The sequence below is a fragment of the Paroedura picta genome, chromosome 13 (assembly GCF_049243985.1).
Source record: "Paroedura picta isolate Pp20150507F chromosome 13, Ppicta_v3.0, whole genome shotgun sequence".
In the NCBI taxonomy this organism is placed as follows: Eukaryota; Metazoa; Chordata; class Lepidosauria; order Squamata; family Gekkonidae; genus Paroedura; species Paroedura picta.
The window spans coordinates 13918894-13937660 of record NC_135381.1 but is presented as its reverse complement, the minus strand read 5'-3'; the positions used below and the strand labels follow the sequence as shown (position 1 = coordinate 13937660).

At 46.9% G+C, this 18767-nt stretch overlaps 1 long non-coding RNA gene across 8 annotated transcripts; it reads left to right on the top strand.

The window, feature by feature from the left end:
- Nucleotides 1-2776: 2776 nt before the first annotated feature.
- LOC143822577 (uncharacterized) lies at nt 2777-15717 on the top strand. 8 transcript variants are annotated; one of them, XR_013226194.1, is made up of 6 exons: nt 2874-3202; nt 3564-3641; nt 8582-8688; nt 11543-11610; nt 13532-14929; nt 15506-15717. It is a non-coding gene; the product is annotated as an uncharacterized LOC143822577 (long non-coding RNA). The 8 variants fall into 8 exon arrangements; XR_013226193.1 differs by having other exon boundaries at nt 3561-3641; XR_013226196.1 differs by lacking the exon at nt 2874-3202 and having other exon boundaries at nt 3225-3641; nt 13532-13923; nt 14009-14929.
- The last annotated feature ends 3050 nt before the right edge of the window (nt 15718-18767 follow it).

The window sequence follows — 18767 nt, the reverse complement described above, 5'->3', positions numbered from 1 at the left end:
GTTTATAATCAATAAAATACAAGCACATCCATAAAACATCATAAAATCATCCTAAAACATACTATAAACCCAATAATTCCAAGATGACGATAAAAATCAAGACTCCTCCCCAATGACTCAAAGCCCAGGCATTAAAATATTATGCCGTCACTATTGCCTGATGTAGCCCAGGGGAGTACATTACTCCGTCTAACACCCAGTCCAGGAAAACCCAAAGGGAAAACCCAAAAAGAGGGGTGATGACCAACCAAATGCTTGTTAGAAGAGCTCCATCTTGCAGGCCCTGCAGAACCCAGAGAGCTCTGTCGGGGCCCACAGCTCTCCTGGGAGCTCATTCCACCAGGTAGGACTGAAATAACCCTGGCCCTGATCAAGGCCAGGTGTATCTCCCAGGGTCCTGGAATGACCAGCAGATTCATACCGACAGAGCGAAGCACCCTGCGGGGAGCATAAGCAAGTCCTGGTGTGTCAGTGAAGAATCCTTGTTGACATACCAGAGAAGGGAGAGATAACTTACAATTTAACATTCTACTGATAGAAATTTCATTTGGACGAACCTATTAAGAAATGCATAATGTAGAAATGCTCAAGCCACGCCAGCCCCTGCTTTGAAGATGAGATTTAGCTGTGCTAATTTGGCTTAGTTCTACCAATATTTTCCCACTGGGCTCTTCAGGAGTGTCTCATTTTTGGGTAAATCCTTCCTCTCCTTCACCTGGCTTATTCTCCTGAGCTCACAGTTCCGGAAACACAGCAGACAAAAAGTACCAAGACCATATTCGGTAGCAGCTGAGACATATTACCAGTGAGAGATTTTTTGCTGATCCACCCCTTGTCTTTTGATGGAGGGAGAGACCTCAAGGCCCTGGCTAGCTTGGGGTCAGCAGCACAACTCAAAATCTGCCTTCTATGGCCCGTTGATGTTCATTAGTTATAACAAGAAAATAAAATTAAGTGTTGAATACTGAGCTGGGGGATTTAAGTTGGCAGTATTGACAAGGAGTGAACAGAGAGCAAAATGTGGCTAATTATGTTGGCCAGTCTGCTCCTGGGTATGTTCACTGGTTAAATAAGAAGCTGCCTAGTGAATGACTTATTGGTCCTAGGATACGCCTGTTTAAGTGCTGGAACTACTATGATAATCAGAAAAGAAAGACTTTCCCTTACAGCTATGCTGCCATTTTCGCCTTTTGAAGAAAACTCCACTAGATGAACGGCGATTCTTCCTTTTCTTTTCTTTTTTTAAATTAAGTGGCTTAAGCACTGTTAGGTTCAAACTGGGAACCATCTGAGCCATCTAAATCAGGACCTATTTGGAGAAGATTTGCCTTCAAAACCAGACGTTCCTAGAAATGAGTGGATCAATGAATCCATAAATCAAATTGATTAGTTCCTCGCCTCTCTCTCTCTCTTCTTGGCTTCTTTCCCTTTCTCCCTGTGCCTTCCCTAAGAGCATGCTTCTGAATTCTCCCAGGATTCTCCAGATCACCTGTTATTTCCCCTCCTCAGATGTATGGGGAGTCCTTTATTGTGCCATTTTGGGACTGGATCCCACAGATCTATTCCAGTCATACAGGTGCTCTTCTCTGATACCTCTTGCATCAGGGGAAGACTCCTATTTCTGGCTTTCGCATAGAGCCCTGCATGGGCATGGTTTACTACAGTTTTGAGTTCCTTGCTGCCATTTTTTTGCATGAATAACACATACATTTGCACTGAGATACAGTAGCTTTAAAAAAAGAAATACTGATTGCATCAAGATTCCCCTGGCAGGGTTTTTCATCCACATGTATGAGCACTTGTGGGGATCAGATGGCCGTGCATAGCCAGTTCTGTGTTACTGCCTGTGCTTGTGCTTAAAGGGGAGTTTCAATCTGGGTAACTGGTTGCTGGAGAAGCCACAAGGGCATTCTCCCATCACTCCATCATTTCCATAAAGCCACCTGTTTTGGCTGCCTGCCCGAGGACTTCCCACCCCTCCAGACAATGTAGGGTGTACCTGACCAGGTTTGGGACCTGGGTAGGTCAACAGTATCCCTTTCAGGGTATATTCATCAGCATGGCACCATTTGTTAGAATTAGTGCGGCTACTACCTCTTTGACCACCTCACTTTGGCCACCTCATGAGAAGGAAGGACTCCCTGGAGAAGAGCCTAATGCTGGGAGCGATCGAGGGCAAAAGAAGAAGGGGACGACAGAGAACGAGGTGGCTGGATGGAGTCACTGAAGCAGTCGGTGTGAGCTTAAATGGACTCTGGGGAACAGTAGAGGGCAGGAAGGCCTGGAGGATCATTGTCCATGGAGTTACGATGGGTCAGACATGACCGCACCTAACAGCAACTACCTCTTTGGTGTAAACGGCTGTTAGTTCCTTTAAGAAACACGCACTCCATCTTCCTATTCAGAAACCAGCATTCAAAGTGGCCCAGGACAGCACCCAGCACAGAAGAAGCTCTGACAAAAACACAGACTGTGCTACAGAGACAGTAATACATGCAACACGTCAGCCCAATTGTCGCCATCAATTAAGAACAGCAGCAAACACAGCAGCCGCTGAAGAGACCTCAGGGCAGCACAACAGAATAATCATCTGATTTCAAAAGCTCCCCGGAAAAAATTAGCAGCAGAAGGCCGGAAGGAAAGTGCCAAGCATGCCTTCAGGGAGAGGGAGTTCCGTTGCTTTTCGGCAAGAGCTAAAAATGCCCCCGCCATGAAACAGAGCGCTCCTGGCAGGCATCATAGAGGTGGTTGTGATCCTGCCGGTCCTCTGGACCCAAGGCATTTCAAAGAGATCAAAGCCATGGCCCTGGGTGGAGTCTAGAAGCAAACTCTGCAGGGGTGGTGAAGCACGGATCTGGTCACCATGGTGAGGGAATGGGAGGAGCTTCTTCCTGGCCTGCCATGAATGGAAGCTGCGGATGTTGCTAGGCAGCGGAGGCCCCACATCGAGCACATGGCAGCGATCAGCTTTGGAGGCCACCAAGAAACGTGTCCATCCTTTTATTAAAAGGGATGAAGCGGCAAGAATTCATCAGAGCCAAAATGGCGGAGCGGTCGGAGGGTTAAACTGGTTTAAATTATCCGCCACTCCTATGGAGCTTCACGCCTGCATTTTTTTCTTGTAAAATGAGATGCATCGAGATATGCCCTTAGCTGGATAGAAATTAGGGATGTCGAATCCCACACGGGCCTCTGGCAGGAGGTAGGGGGATAGGGTTGCCAGCTCCTGGCAGGGAAATGTGGGAGTAGACCCTAGGGAGGGCAGGGACCGCAGTGGGGCCCGGTGCCATGGAGACCAGTCTCCATAGCAACCATTTTCTCCAGAGGAACTGGTCTCCGTCATCCAGCGATGAGCTGTAATTCTGGGAGATTCCCCAGGCCCCACCTGGAGGCTGGCATCCCTAGCTGAGATGGATATTTTTTAAAGATCCCACAAGCATGAGGGCATATTTAATATTCTTCCTTTTGATCTATCCTGTGTTCATGCCATATTAATGTTTGTACCACTGGGTTTTTTTAAAAACATGGCGTCTCTCATCTGCATTCCTTTGGTCATGAAGTAGCGCTGAAGAGGCCCGAGGGAGGCCGGCTCATTTTTCTGTCAGCTGCATGAAAAATCTACTCTGGCCTCTGTGGGCTTGGTGAGTCCATCCTTCTTGCAGACAATAAGGCCTTTATAGTCTCCAAGCTCAGCAGTTTCTGTCCTTGCCTTGCGATTGCTCAGGTGGCAACTGAGGCAGAAGGACGCCTGCACCCCCACAGGCCAGAAGAAACCTCCAGGGAGTTTCCTCGGACAACCTGAGGGAAAGTGCTCCAAAACAGAATTGAATGCCTACCTGTGTCCCTGAGGCTACTCCTCATTACTGCTACGAGCACTAATATCAGGGCTCCCTCAGCCTCACCTCCCTCGCAGGACCTCTGTTGTGGGGAGAGGAAAGGGAAGGCTATGAGACTCCTTCGGGTAGAGAAAAGCGGGATATAAGAACCAACTCTTCTTTTTGTTCTTCATGAGAGGGAGGTAAGCATGGACCCACAGCCCTCATTAGCTGGGGCAGCTGTGTCTTTCTAAGGAAAATCCCAGGAAATCTCTGGATATCAATGCTAGGCCACAACATTAGGGGTTGTTTCTTGAGGGCCACTATATGCAGAAGAAGAAGAGCTGGTTTTCATACCCTGCTTTTCACTACCCTACGGAATCCCCCAAACGGCTTACAATCATCTTCACTTCCTCTCGCCACAACAGGCACCCTGTGAGGTAGGTGAGGCTGAGAGAGCCCTGATGTTGTCACTCTGTGAGAACAGCACTATCGGGGCTGCGACAGGCCCAAGGTCACCCAGCTGGCTGCATGTGGAGGAGCGGGGAATCTAACCTGGCTTGCCGGATTAGAAGCCGCCGCTCTTTTAACCAGTACACCAAGCTTGCTTAACCAAGTCTGCTGGACTAGATGGACCCTTGGTAAGATCCAGCAGGGCTCTCCTGTTTGTCAAATGGCTGCACGGACACCAGGGGGCAAACCAGTTCTCATTAAGTTTTCAATGCTTTCCCCATCACTGATATTAAGAGTGGTGTTGTAAAAGATAATTAGAAACCGGTTTGGCTTGGAGACCTGTTCTCCCCATCAGCAGCACTATGGCAGTTCACGTTTCTCCCATTAAGGAGGAAAGACATTTGGATGCCAGGACTGGCTGTTCTGTCTCCGCTGGGCCTGTCGAGTGGGAAGGCAGGACGTGTGCGACGCACGTATGTGCAAGAGACTACAAGAGTGTTGCCCAAGGGAAATCAAGGACTTGGGCCAGTCCTGTTCTTCCTTGTTGCCCTCTGCTTGATGCTCGGCATCATCTAGGGGGGAGGGCATCTTTCTAAAGGTCCTGCAAAACACAGAGAGGACAAGTGGAACACAAGGAAGTGGAACCAAGTGGAGCATGCAAGAACCTGCCAAGATAGGAATTTCCCACCTTTCAGGTCTGTACATCTAGGCAGGAAAGGTCCCTGTTCTGCCATGGAAGCTCCACTGGGTGACTTTGGGCTGGTCACTCTCTTGCAATCCAACCTAGCTTGCAGTGTAACATTGGGGAAGGGAGAACGGTATTGGATGCTGCTTTGGGTCCCCCTTGGTATACACAAGTGGGGTATAAATCTCTAAATCAGCCTTTCTCAACTTTTTTTTACCATTGAGGAGCCCCTGAAACATTCCTCAGGTTTAAGAAAACCCAGAAGTGGCACAATCATATAGAATATGGTTGGGAAGCATAGCTGTGGACACGCCCAGCTGAGGCCCTTCCCCTTTCCACCCCCTATAGGCTTTTCATTGGCCATTTTGAGAGGGGGAGGCAGATCGACATGACCCTAGATGGTCCATGTGATGGCCTAGTGCAGGGGTAGTCAAACTGCGGCCCTCCAGATGTCCATGGACTCCAATTCCCAGGAGCCCCTGCCAGCGAATGCTGGCAGGGGCTCCTGGGAATTGGAGTCCATGGACATCTGGAGGGCTGCAGCTTGACTACCCCTGGCCTAGTGCAATAAAGTTTGCCTTGATACATGGTCCTATCACCCGGTAAATGTTTATAAATTATAAAAATGATATAACTCCCAACCATTCAGGAACCCCTTCCAGGGCTGTCAAGAAACCCCAGGTTTTCGTGAAACCCTGGCTGAGAAAGCCTCCTCTAAACCGACCAATGCCATCCAGGGCTACCAGCATGCAGAGGAAAGAACTTGGTGTTCAGTAGAACTTTGCGAATTTCCAAGGAATTTCCTTGCAGCTGAATGCATGGCCGGCATCAGAGCTGGGCTGGGGAGAAAAGCGCCTGTGGAATTAGTCTGCCAGGAAGCCAACTATGAAAACGCCTTTTCCTCTGTGCATTCCGTGAAAGTCCTTCCCCTCGCTTTCTACGCTGCTGGGGCCAGAACTCTGTTAAACACAGTCCACCAGTGTTGCACTGAAGTGGCCTTACTGATTCTGGGCCTTGGGTGGGAATGGAGGAGGGCTCCCAGTCTCTTTGATTTCCTCTATCGCATGCCTCAGTCACCCGTGTGTTGCTGGGTGCAACAGATGTTCAGTGTGAGAGCGATGGCCGTGTGCCCCATGGGTGAGAAAGAGTCCGTGATGCTCTCGCTCATGTGCGCGGCCTGCCTTCCGGCTATTTCTTGGGCAAGCTCACGCCATAATAACGTTGGCAGCCCGTCTTCACTAGGAACCTGAGAGGCTGAGCTACAGAATATGCCGAATGTTAAAAATGCAGACATTTATTAATATTTGTGTGTACATGTGAATACAGATTGAAAATATCCACAGTAAATATCCACTCAGGCTAAGAGAGGACAATAATAAGGGTGAGACTTTGGAAAATAAGCATTTTGCACGAGGGGAAGAGAGAGAACTTGTTTTATACTAACAGGAGCCTCTTCTTTGAACTCTTAGAAGAAGAAGAAGAAGAAGAAGAAGAAGAAGAAGAAGAAGAAGAAGAAGAAGAGGAAGAGGAGGAGGAGGAGGAGGAGAAGAAGGAGTAGTTAGTTCTTATATGCCATTTTTCTCTTCCCTGATATCACTGCGAGGTCACAACAGCTTTATCAGGGCCGTGGCGAGCCCAGGGTCACCCATCTGGCTGCATGTGGGGGAGTGGGGAATTGAACCTGCCTCCCCAGATTAGAAGTCCTCACTTCTAACCACTACACCAAGCTGGCTCCCACCTTACAGTCCCTCGTGCCACATTGTAGAAGGGCATTTAAATACCAGACCACTGAGGAAGACCCCAAGAGGGGTTGAAACGCATTTGGTTCTTAGTATTAGGCCACTTTCCATGTGTCAACATGCATTGGATCTGTGCGATAGCGTATTATCAGTATTAATGTTTTTAACATTTTAAATGTGCACATGACTAGTAATAAATATTTGCATTTTAACATTCGGCATATTCTGTTGCTCAACCTCTCAGGCTCCTAGCTGGTCTACACAAGATAGAATATTTAGTTCCCTCTTTTGTTGTCTGTGGTCTGCACGTCCTCAGCCTTTCCTCTTCATGGTTTTTTCCCCTTCTTCTGCAAGAGACTTCTGCAACTACTCTTTGAGAGAGACCCTTCCTTCCCTTCCCCTACAGATTCTTAGCACTTCTTGCAAAAGCAGCTATAGACATTGGAGAGTCTGCAATGAAGTCACCAGAATCGGACAGGTCAGAGGGTGGCTGGCAGCGGGAAAGGAAATGCTAAGCACTGCCCCCTTGTTCCGCTTTCCGGCTGGGCCTGGCTGGCAGGTGGGTGACCCAGAGTGCCGCTTCTCGCTCTGCTCCTCCCCTCCATTGCCCCTCGCCAGGCCAGGGCAGCTGCAGATAGGTCAGTGGGCTCCCAGCCTTCACCCCTTGCCTCTCAAGTTACTACTGCAGCAGCAGAGAGGGCAAGCAAGGGTGAAGCCCCTCCTAGTATGGAGCCCAAGGAAGCTGCCCTGACTGCACCGTAACAAACACCGCCAGTGCTCTTACTGGCTTGGTTGCCCATCGCTTTTACAGAGCCGGAAGCAAGGCAGCCTCTGTGTCGGAGTGGAGAGATGCAGGGCTCAGAGTTTCCCCATAAGACAAACCAGCCCAGACGACACAGGAGCCCTTGATTAGCTGGATGGGGTGTTTTGTTTCCTTTGACGAATGCTCAGTTACACGTCCTCAGGGAAGAACAAAAAAAAGGACTGTCTAGTTCATTCAACTCACTTAGTGGGGGGGAGGGAAGGCTAATGCTGACTCCCATCACTTAATTATGGGCTCTCTGATGTCTCTAGCAGCTTTTTGTGAGTGGTGCAAAGAATGGAAAGGGAGGGGCCGTCTCTTGGAGAGGAGCTGCAGAATTACGTTGCAGCAACAAAATCCACCCAGTGTCTTGTGATGCCAAGAGACTGACAAATTGATGGTGGCGGGAGTTTTCACAAGCTTCCTTAGATGGGGACTGTGAAGATGGGTTATAGACTGAAAGATGTGTGTTGTAAGCCTAAGGGTAAGCCACAACGCGGTGTGTGTTTGTGCAATTTACATTTGTGTCCCAGTTTTTGCTTCCTAGCGGGCTGCGGTTTGGTAGACGCATTGCTAGAAAAACTGGGAAACGGGGCATTTGTGCGGCTCCTCCAAAAATCACAGATTTGATTATCTTCTGTGAGTAATACATACTAAAATCAATATAGAAAGAGAATGGGTGCAAATCCACCAGTTCCCTTCTACGCGTGATCAGCAGAACTGGGACTTTCTGGTTAATAAAGCGTTGTTTGCCCAGCCATAGAAACGTGATTCTTGTTGGAATAGGCCATGTCTGGTGTACAAAGATTTGGGCCAGTCACAATTCTCTCAGAGCTCTCTCAGCCCCATCTTCCTCACAGAGCATCTGCTGTTGGGAGAGGAAGGGAAGGCAATTGTCAGCCACTGATGCCCCTTTGGGATGTGAAAAGCAGGGTATAAAACCCAACGCTGCTGCTTCTTCTTGGTGCTAAGGCAGGGGTAGTCAGCCTGTGGTCCTCCAGATGTTAATGGACTACAATTCCCATGAGCCCCTGCCAGCGTTTGCTAAGGGGTCCTGACATTTTTTCTCTTTCTGATTGCCTTTTAGAACCTAGCTTCATTCAGAGTGTCTTCCTGCCTGTCGAGGGGATAGTTCTGGCTCACTGGCACATGAGATCAGCCTAACGTCTTCCTCTATGCAGTTTCGGAACAAAGGTCGGGACAGAAAAAGAGTAATCTGAGCCTCAAAGCAGGAAGTGGCACAACCTGGGCTGACTTACAACACACACGCTGTGGGGACGTGAGGTGTAAGGCAATTCAGAAACAAGGACATTTGCTTCAAAACTGCTCTCAAAGGCAGGAAATCAGGGGAGACAGATCCAATGCTGGGAAATTGATCTACTGGGAAGTTTTCTTGCTTAGTTGCCATTCAATTAAGCAAGGCTTGCACCAGAGAGTCCCCCCCAGTTTGTCGTGCCTCTGGTGAATTAGCACAAGGCAAAAGCTGTTTCTGGCCTCAGGTGCCAAACGATCCTGACATTTCATCGGCACCGGTCTGTATTCGATCTTGTGCCGGCTTCAGGCGTGCTTTGATTCACTTCCCCTCTGTCGTTCCGTTTTTCAAAAGCTACCTTTCTACTAAATTGGTTCACGGGGTAACTAACAGAATCCATAAACTGGAAACACGGCAAAGTGCAACGGGCAGTGTAATAAATGCACAACAGCATGACAAATATGGGAAATCAGATTGCTCCAATGGCTAAAAAGACTGACGACAGAAGGAGGACGACCATTGGCCCCTCGTGCCCTCTGGAATATTTTGAGGAGAGTGTTAAAGAAGCTGGCTAGAGCGGCAGATGATCTCTTGTACTTTATATGTTCTGGAATCACCTCTGTCAAAGCGGGCATGGCCAGACTGTGGCTCTCCAGATGTCCATGGACTACAATTCCCATGAGCCCCTGCCAGATGCTGGCAGGGGCTCATGGGAATTGTAGTCCATGGATATCTGGAGAGCCACAGTTTGGCCATACTGCACTGTTTGTCTAGCGGTAGCAGAGCCAGAAGGGGGTGTGAGGATGTTACACTTTGCTCCTTGCATTGTAGGAGACTGTGAGAAAAGGCACCACAATTGGGAGGGAAAGCGACCAGAATGAGGGAGAAGTATGGAGCTGCAATGGTGGTGGAGGTGTGTGTGTGTATGTGTGTGTGGAGGGAGGCTGTGGACCTCCTGTGTTGATCAATCCATAGAAACCTGCACAAAAGCCTCATCAGAGACCATACGTAAATTAAAGGGGAGCCGTTCAGGGGGCCTCTTCCAAAGGACTCCCATATCCTTGGCAGTAAGTTAATGAATTCCAGATCAATCCATTCAAAGGCAGACAATCAATTAGCTAAGAGCCCTACAGCCAGGTGAACACCCTGACTCTGAAACTAAGGTTGCCAGCTCTGGATTGGGAAATACCTGGAGACTCTGCAGGTGGAGTCAGGAGTGGATGGGATTTGGAGCAGGGAGGGGGTCTCAATATTGCATAATATATAATGCTATGGAGTCCACCCTCCAAAGCAGCCATTTTCCTTGGGGGAACTAAACTCTTTAGTCTGGAGATGAGTTATAATTCCAGGAGATTCCCCAGGTCCCACCTGGGGACTGGCATCCCTACCTGAAACCATGTGGCTTTCCTTGCCTGGTACTCCATTTGACCCCTCCTGTTTCTCCTGCCTGACGCACTGGAGCTTCCTTGCTAATAGTCTTCCTGATGCAGTTCTTACCCGCGGTATCTCACGTCACGTCCAGTTACGTCTCATTAGGGGCTAATCGCCAGTACAGTAAGGAAAGAGCTTACCTTGAAGAATTCCCACTCCTCATTTGTTAAGCCAGCCCTTTGTTCACACAAAGGGCCGGTGTGGGAAGCACACAAATTAATCAGAAGCGCTTTGAAGGAAGGAGCGTGGGGGGGGGGGGTGAAGCCATAGAAAGAAGGTTCCGATATCTGGCCGTCAGAGAAGATAAAGGCGCTCCTGCAGGCGGGGTTTGGTGCCCTGTTTGCTTAGCAATGAACAGATTCCCGTGTCTTGACAAATGGCTGTGCTGAATAAGGAAACTGAACAGCGAAACAGCACCAAAGCGTGGAGCAAAACTTTAGCAGCTGTGCTTGGTCCACTTATATGAGAAACAAGAGCCAAGAGAGCCAGTCCTGTTTTGGGACACCCAGCCTCCCTTAGTAAGCTCCAGAAGCAATCCGTTTGCAGAACATGGTTCCTTGCAAGGAGACAGAACTGGAGATTTGCTATGTTTTTTTTTTGATACCTCTTTTAAAATTAGGAAAGCTGAGAAGATCCTGTCGCTCTTGGCAGTTGGGGTGCTCCTGAAATTCTTGTCAAACACATTTATCTCTGGATTTTGGAGTTCTAAATCATGGCCAGCGGCAAGTTTTAGGGACCTCTAGGCAAGATATGCCTCCGCAGTTTGCACACTGCTGCCACCATCTCTGCAGTCTACCCATGGCATGTATAAGCACATCTGCACACAGTCCGTGCAAACTGGACTAAGGGGGCCAAGGGAAGAGATCATTGCTGCTTCAGTCACTCCAGCATTTCTCCAGCAAGGACATGAGGGATGTTCCAGAGAACCCTGCAATGTCACAGGTTCTCTGGGGCAATCTCCCCTTTCCAGGTAGGAGCAGATAGAACAATAATCTTTTATCGGTTACGGGCCCTCCGCTAGGTTGTGGCCGCTGGGAATGCTCAACCATGCCAACCACTGTTATCAGTCCCGTTCCAAATTATCTACTCCTTTTTCCAAAGTGGCACTTGTTTACAAAATATTGGGACTCCCCCCCTCCCCATCCTACTCTCCTAATTTTGTACAAAGCTATGTGGGTGTATTGCCACAAATTTCACGTCCTTCCATTTCCTTTGCAGCTCACCTTGAGTTACTGATCTGAAACGATAAAAACACATTAGCCCCAGGATGGCTACAGGCACAACTGAAGAAAATTATTTTAATGTGGTGTTGTGCCAGTATGCTAGAATGCATGTATATACATAACAATTGCTTCTTTTTTACAGTGTACTAGGTTTATGTATGTACACATCTGTGCTGTAGAAGAGGAACGAAGTCCAAGACAAAAACAAATGTAAGGAATTTAAAGCTGTGACAAATCATGTTGTGTTCCAAATTTACTTCAACTAAAATTAAGGCAAGAGACCTTCAGAGGTGATTTGCCATTGCCGGCCTCTGTGTCATGACCCAGATGTTTCTCAGTGGTCGCCCATCCAAATTCTAGTCAGGACCCATCCTACTTGGCTTCCAAGATCTGATGAAGTTGAGCTTGCCTGGACCTTACAGGTCAATGTGTATTTTAGCTAGCCAGTTAAAACAACTCCAGGGTCCTGCCTGCACACACAGTTTAAGTTCGATTTGAAGTAGTATCTCTTTAGTCCTCATCCTGTTTGCATATGTTCCTGCCCTCTGGACTCATCTTCTTTCTTTCTCCTTTCTCCTCCAAATTGCAGAGTTTAACTCTGCATGTTAATATGAAAAAAATGGATTGCTGAGATTTTTTTTTATCCCCCCTCCCTTTGTTTGAGCTGTTGATTGGTCTTGGTTGGTTTCTGCAGGAACAGGGCTTTCAGTTTTAGGCTTTGCATTTTGCCTTTCAGTGCTTCTTGTTTTAAAGTTAAGAAGATTCTTAACACTTTCTTTAAAAAACTACTGTGTGTGGGGGGGGGACCACTTTTCAAAAGGATTTACTGGTGAGCCACCATAGACACATTATGTTCAAAGGTTTTGTGGTGTTCTTACTTTTTTTCCATAGGAAGACAGGTGATGTCTCCTCCTCATTTTTAGAAACAAATTGCCAAACTTGGTAAGAGAGATCAACCCATTCCCCCCCACCACCTTGTGAAACACATGTGGAGACAAAGGCAGCTAGAGGTAGAGACAGCTGATATTTAATGATCTTTAATACACTCCTTGTATGAGTGTTTCTCACATTACTTAAAGAGGACTTGTAAATTAGAGAGAACAGCTTAGCAGTATGAAAACTCAGACAGATTTTAGGCAGTAATAGAAGTGGAAGGGACTGCTGCTGCAGGGAGCCAACCAATCAGCAGAGACCTGTACAATGTGCATGCTGGAGGCGTGGCTGGGGGAAAAGAAAATCCAACCAAGGCAATGCATCTGCACCTGGAAGAGAGTGCCATGGGCCCACATTTCCTTGGTGAAGCAAAGAAAATCCACTCTTGGATATACTGGCGAATAAGTAGCATGACTGCAGAGTCAATCTTGAACAAAACAGATTGGAGAAAAAGCCCGACCAGCATCAGAGTGGAGATCAGGGTCAGGTGCAGATGGCTTTTTAAAAATCAAGCCCAATGAAATTAAAACTCCAGTGCAGATAAACTCCTGGTTCCTCTTTCTACATCCAGTGGCAGAAATGCTTCTCTTGATTCCCCTCTTGAGCAGATGGGATCTGCCCAATACAGACAGTAGGTACCAGCCATTAAAACCTATTTGCGCAAGCATCTTCTAATTATCAGTGCTCATTAAGGAAACATCTGCAGCCATTAGCTTATTAATTTATTTGTAGGCTGCATAGAATAATGACATACGTACCCTTTATCTCTTGCGTTCAGATGAATTTTCTGGCTCCCTGTGTAAAACCCTTTATTATATTATCTGTACTCTGATGTACATTATCTAATCTAATTTAATCACATGTTTAAATCATATATAACTACACGGTAGGTGAGTAGGTAATAGATGCAAAAGTTAATGGCCTCATTTGTTATGAGGAAACAGAAAAAACCCCCACAAATACAGACTATTTCATGGAAACTGAAAGCAGAATATTCTAGTTGAAAACTGAGGAGCATTCCTACCTCTGTGCTCCTTCAAAGCTCTCCCAGAGGCCTGGAAAACTTGCAAGTAGTTTCAGGTACCTGGTTTGGTCCTGATGATCAGCCTATGATTATTTTTGCATCTTTTGCATAATGTCCTCTCCACGAAAAGGGACAATAGTAACTCTCCCCTTCTCTTTCCTTCAAATTTCCTAGCACACCCGAAAAAGACAAAGCAATGGCAACATGCAAAGAACTATAACCTGCCACCTAGGATGCCGTGGAAAAGTTGAAGGTGTCCCAAGAGAGAGATTAATGTGGCTCCCAGTCCTCTTGAGAGCCCCGCACAAAGTGGAGATTGACCTGTGGCCAGCTCATTGCGTGCTCCTGGCTTGGCTCTGTGTTCTTTCCAACCTGGATGCCCTCTGGCTTCAGCCAGACAGACTCTGCTTCCTACCACAGTTCTGCGACTGCTGCAGAGGAGGCCTGTGGGTATCAACAGCAGCCAGAGTCCTTCCCTGCTTTATTTTTCCTGGTTTGTTTTTGTTCTTGGTAATTGGGTCCTGGTTGCTTATGCTGAGGAGGACGGCCTCTCTCGGAACACCCTGGTACGTGTCAGAACACATCAGATCTAAGCAGGATGTCCCGGAGTGGGGGCTTTAATTTGATACTCTTTTCTTGTTATTTTAAAAGGCAGCCGCCACCTTACATGTGCTTCGGCCATGAATTATTCATGCGCCCACTTGCTCCTGTCCTACATTTTGCAACTCTGCAATGGCACAGGCATCTATAATTGTCCCTGCACAAGAACTGCGCTGACCATTTATGGATCGCGAAGGCAACCAGACGTCTAAAACGCCCCGCAAGAAGAAAATTAGCAAGTCTGAGCAAAGAAATCAGACCTAAAGCCCTTCTCCCGCACCGTGTTACCTTTCCACCAGCAGAAAGCAGAGGATCAATTCGATGTGGGGAGAGGCATTGTCAGAAAGGATTTCCCCCCGTCCTGAAATGGTATAGTCCAAGGAAGTTTCTATCAAATGAGTTTTTCTGAGCATGTATATTGCGTATGTTTTCCCCTGCCTATATATGAGCTGCACTTTCGATCCCTATCAACATTCTGGGGCACAAACAGAAACAAGAAGGACTTTGCAAGCTGTATGGACGATGGAAATCAAGCAAAAGGATTAGGATACACGTTCTGCAGATTAAGACGCATGCGTACCCAAGCTTATGCCTAAAATTAAACTTCGTTGGTCCTTAAAAGGCTCCGGGACTCAAACTGTGTTGATTACGGAGATTAAGCAGACTTGCTGAGGTATAATATGTAAAACTATGTCAATTAAGCAAAAACGGCTGCTGAACAGAAGGAGCTAAGAACTATTCTGGCAACGTGGCGAAAATCCCCTCGCCGACTAAAATCATCAAAATGCTCAGAAAAATCCCTTCGCGTAATCTTGTCTACTGCCAGCGACTGTACTTTCCAGTGTCCAAATCCTTGGAGCTTTCTGGTTTCTTTGCAGAATATACATCTCCAGGACCTAATTAGAGGTCACGAGGAGGGTGACTATTGCCAGCTTGCATTGATACATCACAGGAACGTTTCCTAGAAGAAACGTGAGCTCATATGTCTTCCTTTTTCATTGGTCTTTATCAATAGTGTTGCAAACCTCCAGCAATCTCTCAAAATTACAACGGGTCACCAGATAATAGAGATCAGATCCCTGGAGAAGATTGCTGCTTGGGAGGGTGAACTCTGGAGATTTGTACACTGCTGACCCTTCTTCTCCCCAATCCCTCCCCCTCCCCCAGGCTCCACTTCAAAATCTGCAGGTATTTCCCTTTCCCGAGCTGGGAATTCCATCTCGGTGTCTTCCAACCCCAGGTGAAACTTTTTTAGTTTGGCAAGCCACCAGTAATGCTTATTGGTCCTCTTCCCTGGTTCCGGTGTGGCTTACATGGTTTTGTGAAACTCTTTTGTCATTTTAAATGTTGTCTTTAATTTTTCAAATGTTTTAACGTTTTTGTGTGGTCAGGTGGAAAGATGGCATAAAAATGTTTCAAACACAGAGATTCATTAAATAGCCATGTGTTTCTCTTTGGTTTTGGAAGCAGCGGCTGATGAACTGACTTGGAGCTGGGAAGTGAAACACTAGAAGCGATAACATCACAACACATTTTTTTACCTTTTAGTGATATATTATTGGGGCAGCGTGGGTCAGCAGCAGCCAGATTTCCTCCAGATGGGAAAATGAAGTCCAACGCTGATGTGATTATCACCCAACAGTGCAGACCTGTGCACATCACGTAAGTCTGAGCCACTGAAATCAACAGCCGTGGACAAGAATAACTGTACATAATATTAAACAGTAAATGTCTGTATATAATGTTTGCCCCAATTTGATACAAAGGGAAGAATGGCTGGTTGCCACTGACCGACAACAACAAAAATAACCCTGTGATGCTATGCGCTTGCCTCTCTCTTGCATTTTTTTTTCACCCTTTGCAAATGGCAGCCAATGACTTGGAGAAGGAGGCGGGGAAATGCCAAACGTGATGATGTCACATCCTGGATTTCTTTTACTGGGTGGCACCAGGTACATTAGTGGTTGATACAGGGGTCTGCCATGTTGTTTAGTCAAGATCCTCTTGCCTCTGTGGGGGATTGAAGATGTCTGTTTCAGAATGCAGGTTCAGGTTCAGGTTCAGATTCAGATTCAGATTGCAGGGTTCTTCTTCTTCTTTTTTTTTTTAACACACTGCCTTTCCATCACCAATTGCTAACAGCTGAGTCACATCACTCATTAAGCATATCATCCAGATGTTCCCAGGCACATCCCTGGAGACCAAATAATGAGCAGGAGAGAAGGGTCCATGAAGGGAATAAGGCTGTACCTCTACTGGGGCTTGCGTGAGATGGAGTTCCAGCCTCCAGGTGGTGCCTGAATTTCCTTGGGAATTACAAATGATCTTAAGGCCACAGGGATCACTTGCCGTGGAGAGAAATGGCAGCTTCGGAGGACAGGTCCTATTGTAGCACCTTTCTTCACATTGAGTTCCCTCACCCCCACGTCTTCAGGAATCTCCCAATCCAGATTGAACCCTAGTGTGAGGGCATGTTGAATTTGCCCTGAGACCTTTAAACCACTACATAGTAAGTCTCTGAGTAGGTCCTGGATCTATTATTAAGTACCTTTTTATCCCAGTCTCCATGTTCTCAGAGGAGCAGATATTACTTTTCCTCTCCTCCCTTTTATCCTCACAACAACCTTGCCGGGTTGGTTAGGATCAGAGAGAAAAACTGGTCCACATGCTTCATGGCTGCCCAAGGAGATGGTGAGCTTGGCAGTCTTCAGGCAGTGGTTGGACAGATACTTATCCTGGATGCTTTAGGCTGATCCTACATTGAGCAGGGGGCTGGACTTGATGGCCTGCATGGCCCCTTCCAACTCTAGGATTTTTTGGCAAAGTGGGAAATCTGAACCTGGACCTCCCAGAAATTTATTTGCCATGATAAATGTGACTCTTCCCTGGCCAAAGGCAGTTGAATATGTGGGCAGCAGAAGGTATGGGCAAATTTGGGATCAAAGGTGTGGTCAAGATTTGGGACTTATCCTTTCTCCAGGCCTAAGCAAAAATTAGGATGCTGGGCTACCTAAAATCAACCACAGGCCAAGGCTCAAGCTGAAAAAAAAAATCTGGCCCAAGAACAGAGGAACAGCCAGCATAGAAGGCTGGCTAGCAGACAAGGAAGTTGGAAGGTGAGCAAAGAAATGGAGAGCAGACGGAAAAACAGATAAGCTCACAACAAGAAAGAAAGGAAAGGGAGCCCTACCAACAGAGCCTTCTTTCCCTTCTATGGCTTGGAGTATGTGCTGTTTATTTACAACTCACATGAGGTTGTTTCCTCCTGACTTCCACCCCAGAGCTTCCCTGGCTGGTCTCCTGCCCTGCTTCGCTTCCAGTCCTGCTTAGCTTGGGAGGAAAGGCTGCAAGTGTGATTGCTAATCTATGCTAGAGCTTTCTTTTTACACCCCCTAAACCTGATTGTTTAAAACATGTTGTGACAGAGTTATTCTGCTTAACAGTGTATTAATTTCTCTGTAAAAAGTGTTAAGTCTTTTTTTAAAACGAAGCTTTCTTCTCACTTGACGCATTTGGATGAGGTACATAGAAAACCTAGAGGCCAATATCTATGATGTAACAAACCACCTGGACCCGGCCAGCTATCGCCCAATCTTGCATCTTCTGTTTTTGGGCAAGGTAGTTGAAAGGGCTGCTGCAGACCAGCTCCTGGCGTTCTTGGATGAAACCTCAGCACTTGATCCCCCACTCAGATCCCCGCAGCCACACCCTCATTTGTCACCATGCCACCATTCTTGATCCCCCACTCTTGAGGTCGACCTAAACTATCCCTTCCAATTGGCCCCCCTAGCCCCCCCCTACTAGGACTGCTATGAATCTATTCAGCTTACTAGGCCTCAGTAAGAGTTGAGCCGAGGCTCCTTGGAGTTCCATCATTCCATAAGGTTGTTGTTGTTATTATTACGTTAATGTTATTGTTGTTATTCACCTTGTTGTTCTAGAAATGATGTTACCTGTATCGTTTTCTTGTTCCATGTAAACCACCCTGAGCCTTCAGGGACCGCAGTATATAAATACAATAAACAAACAAACAACAAACATTTGTACAACCCTTCCTGCACACCCTTGCAGGAGTTTAACTGAGTTTACAGAATCAGCATTTCTGTCAAATGGCTATCTAGCCTCTGCTTTAAAACTTCCAAAGGAGGAGATCTGTGGTTTTGCAGATTAAGCATTACAATTTTATAGAAACTAGGAAAAAAAGAAGATTCCTAAAATTAATTTTGTAGTAATTTTAAGTAGGTATTTTTGCTGCAACGTTGGTTCAATTGGCAATCGTTTATGTTTTTGTCCCTGAGAAACCAAAAAGTAATCCTGATGCCCTTTTCAGTTTTCTTTCTCCCTTTCTTTTTGACCTTTTCTGAACTTTTTTGTTTACAATTTCTAATAAGCCTTTTTAATATTAAAAAGGGTTAACCCTTCCCATGACCACCCTATAAAAGCCAAGTAGTGTTGCTATAGTTACATATTTATTTCGCATACTTCTATTCCAGTCCAGATCCCAGAGGTTCGGGGTGGCATATGTCCATCTCCTCTTCCCTGTTTTATCCTCACAACAACCCTGTGAGTCTGTGACAGGGAGAGTGGCTGGCCTCAAGTGACCCAGCAGCTGTCATGTCAGCATGGGGGACTGATCTTGGAACTGATCTTAGAAGACCCTGTCCAGCGCTCTGCTACACCGCGCTGACTCTTCTAATCTTGCAAGGTGGAAGAAGATATCTCCCCTCCCTTGCTCCTCTTGCAACAGTGTTTTCCCCCTCCTCCCCGATCTGCTGTGCTCCCCTCCAAACAAGCCCCCCCAGGGGAAATG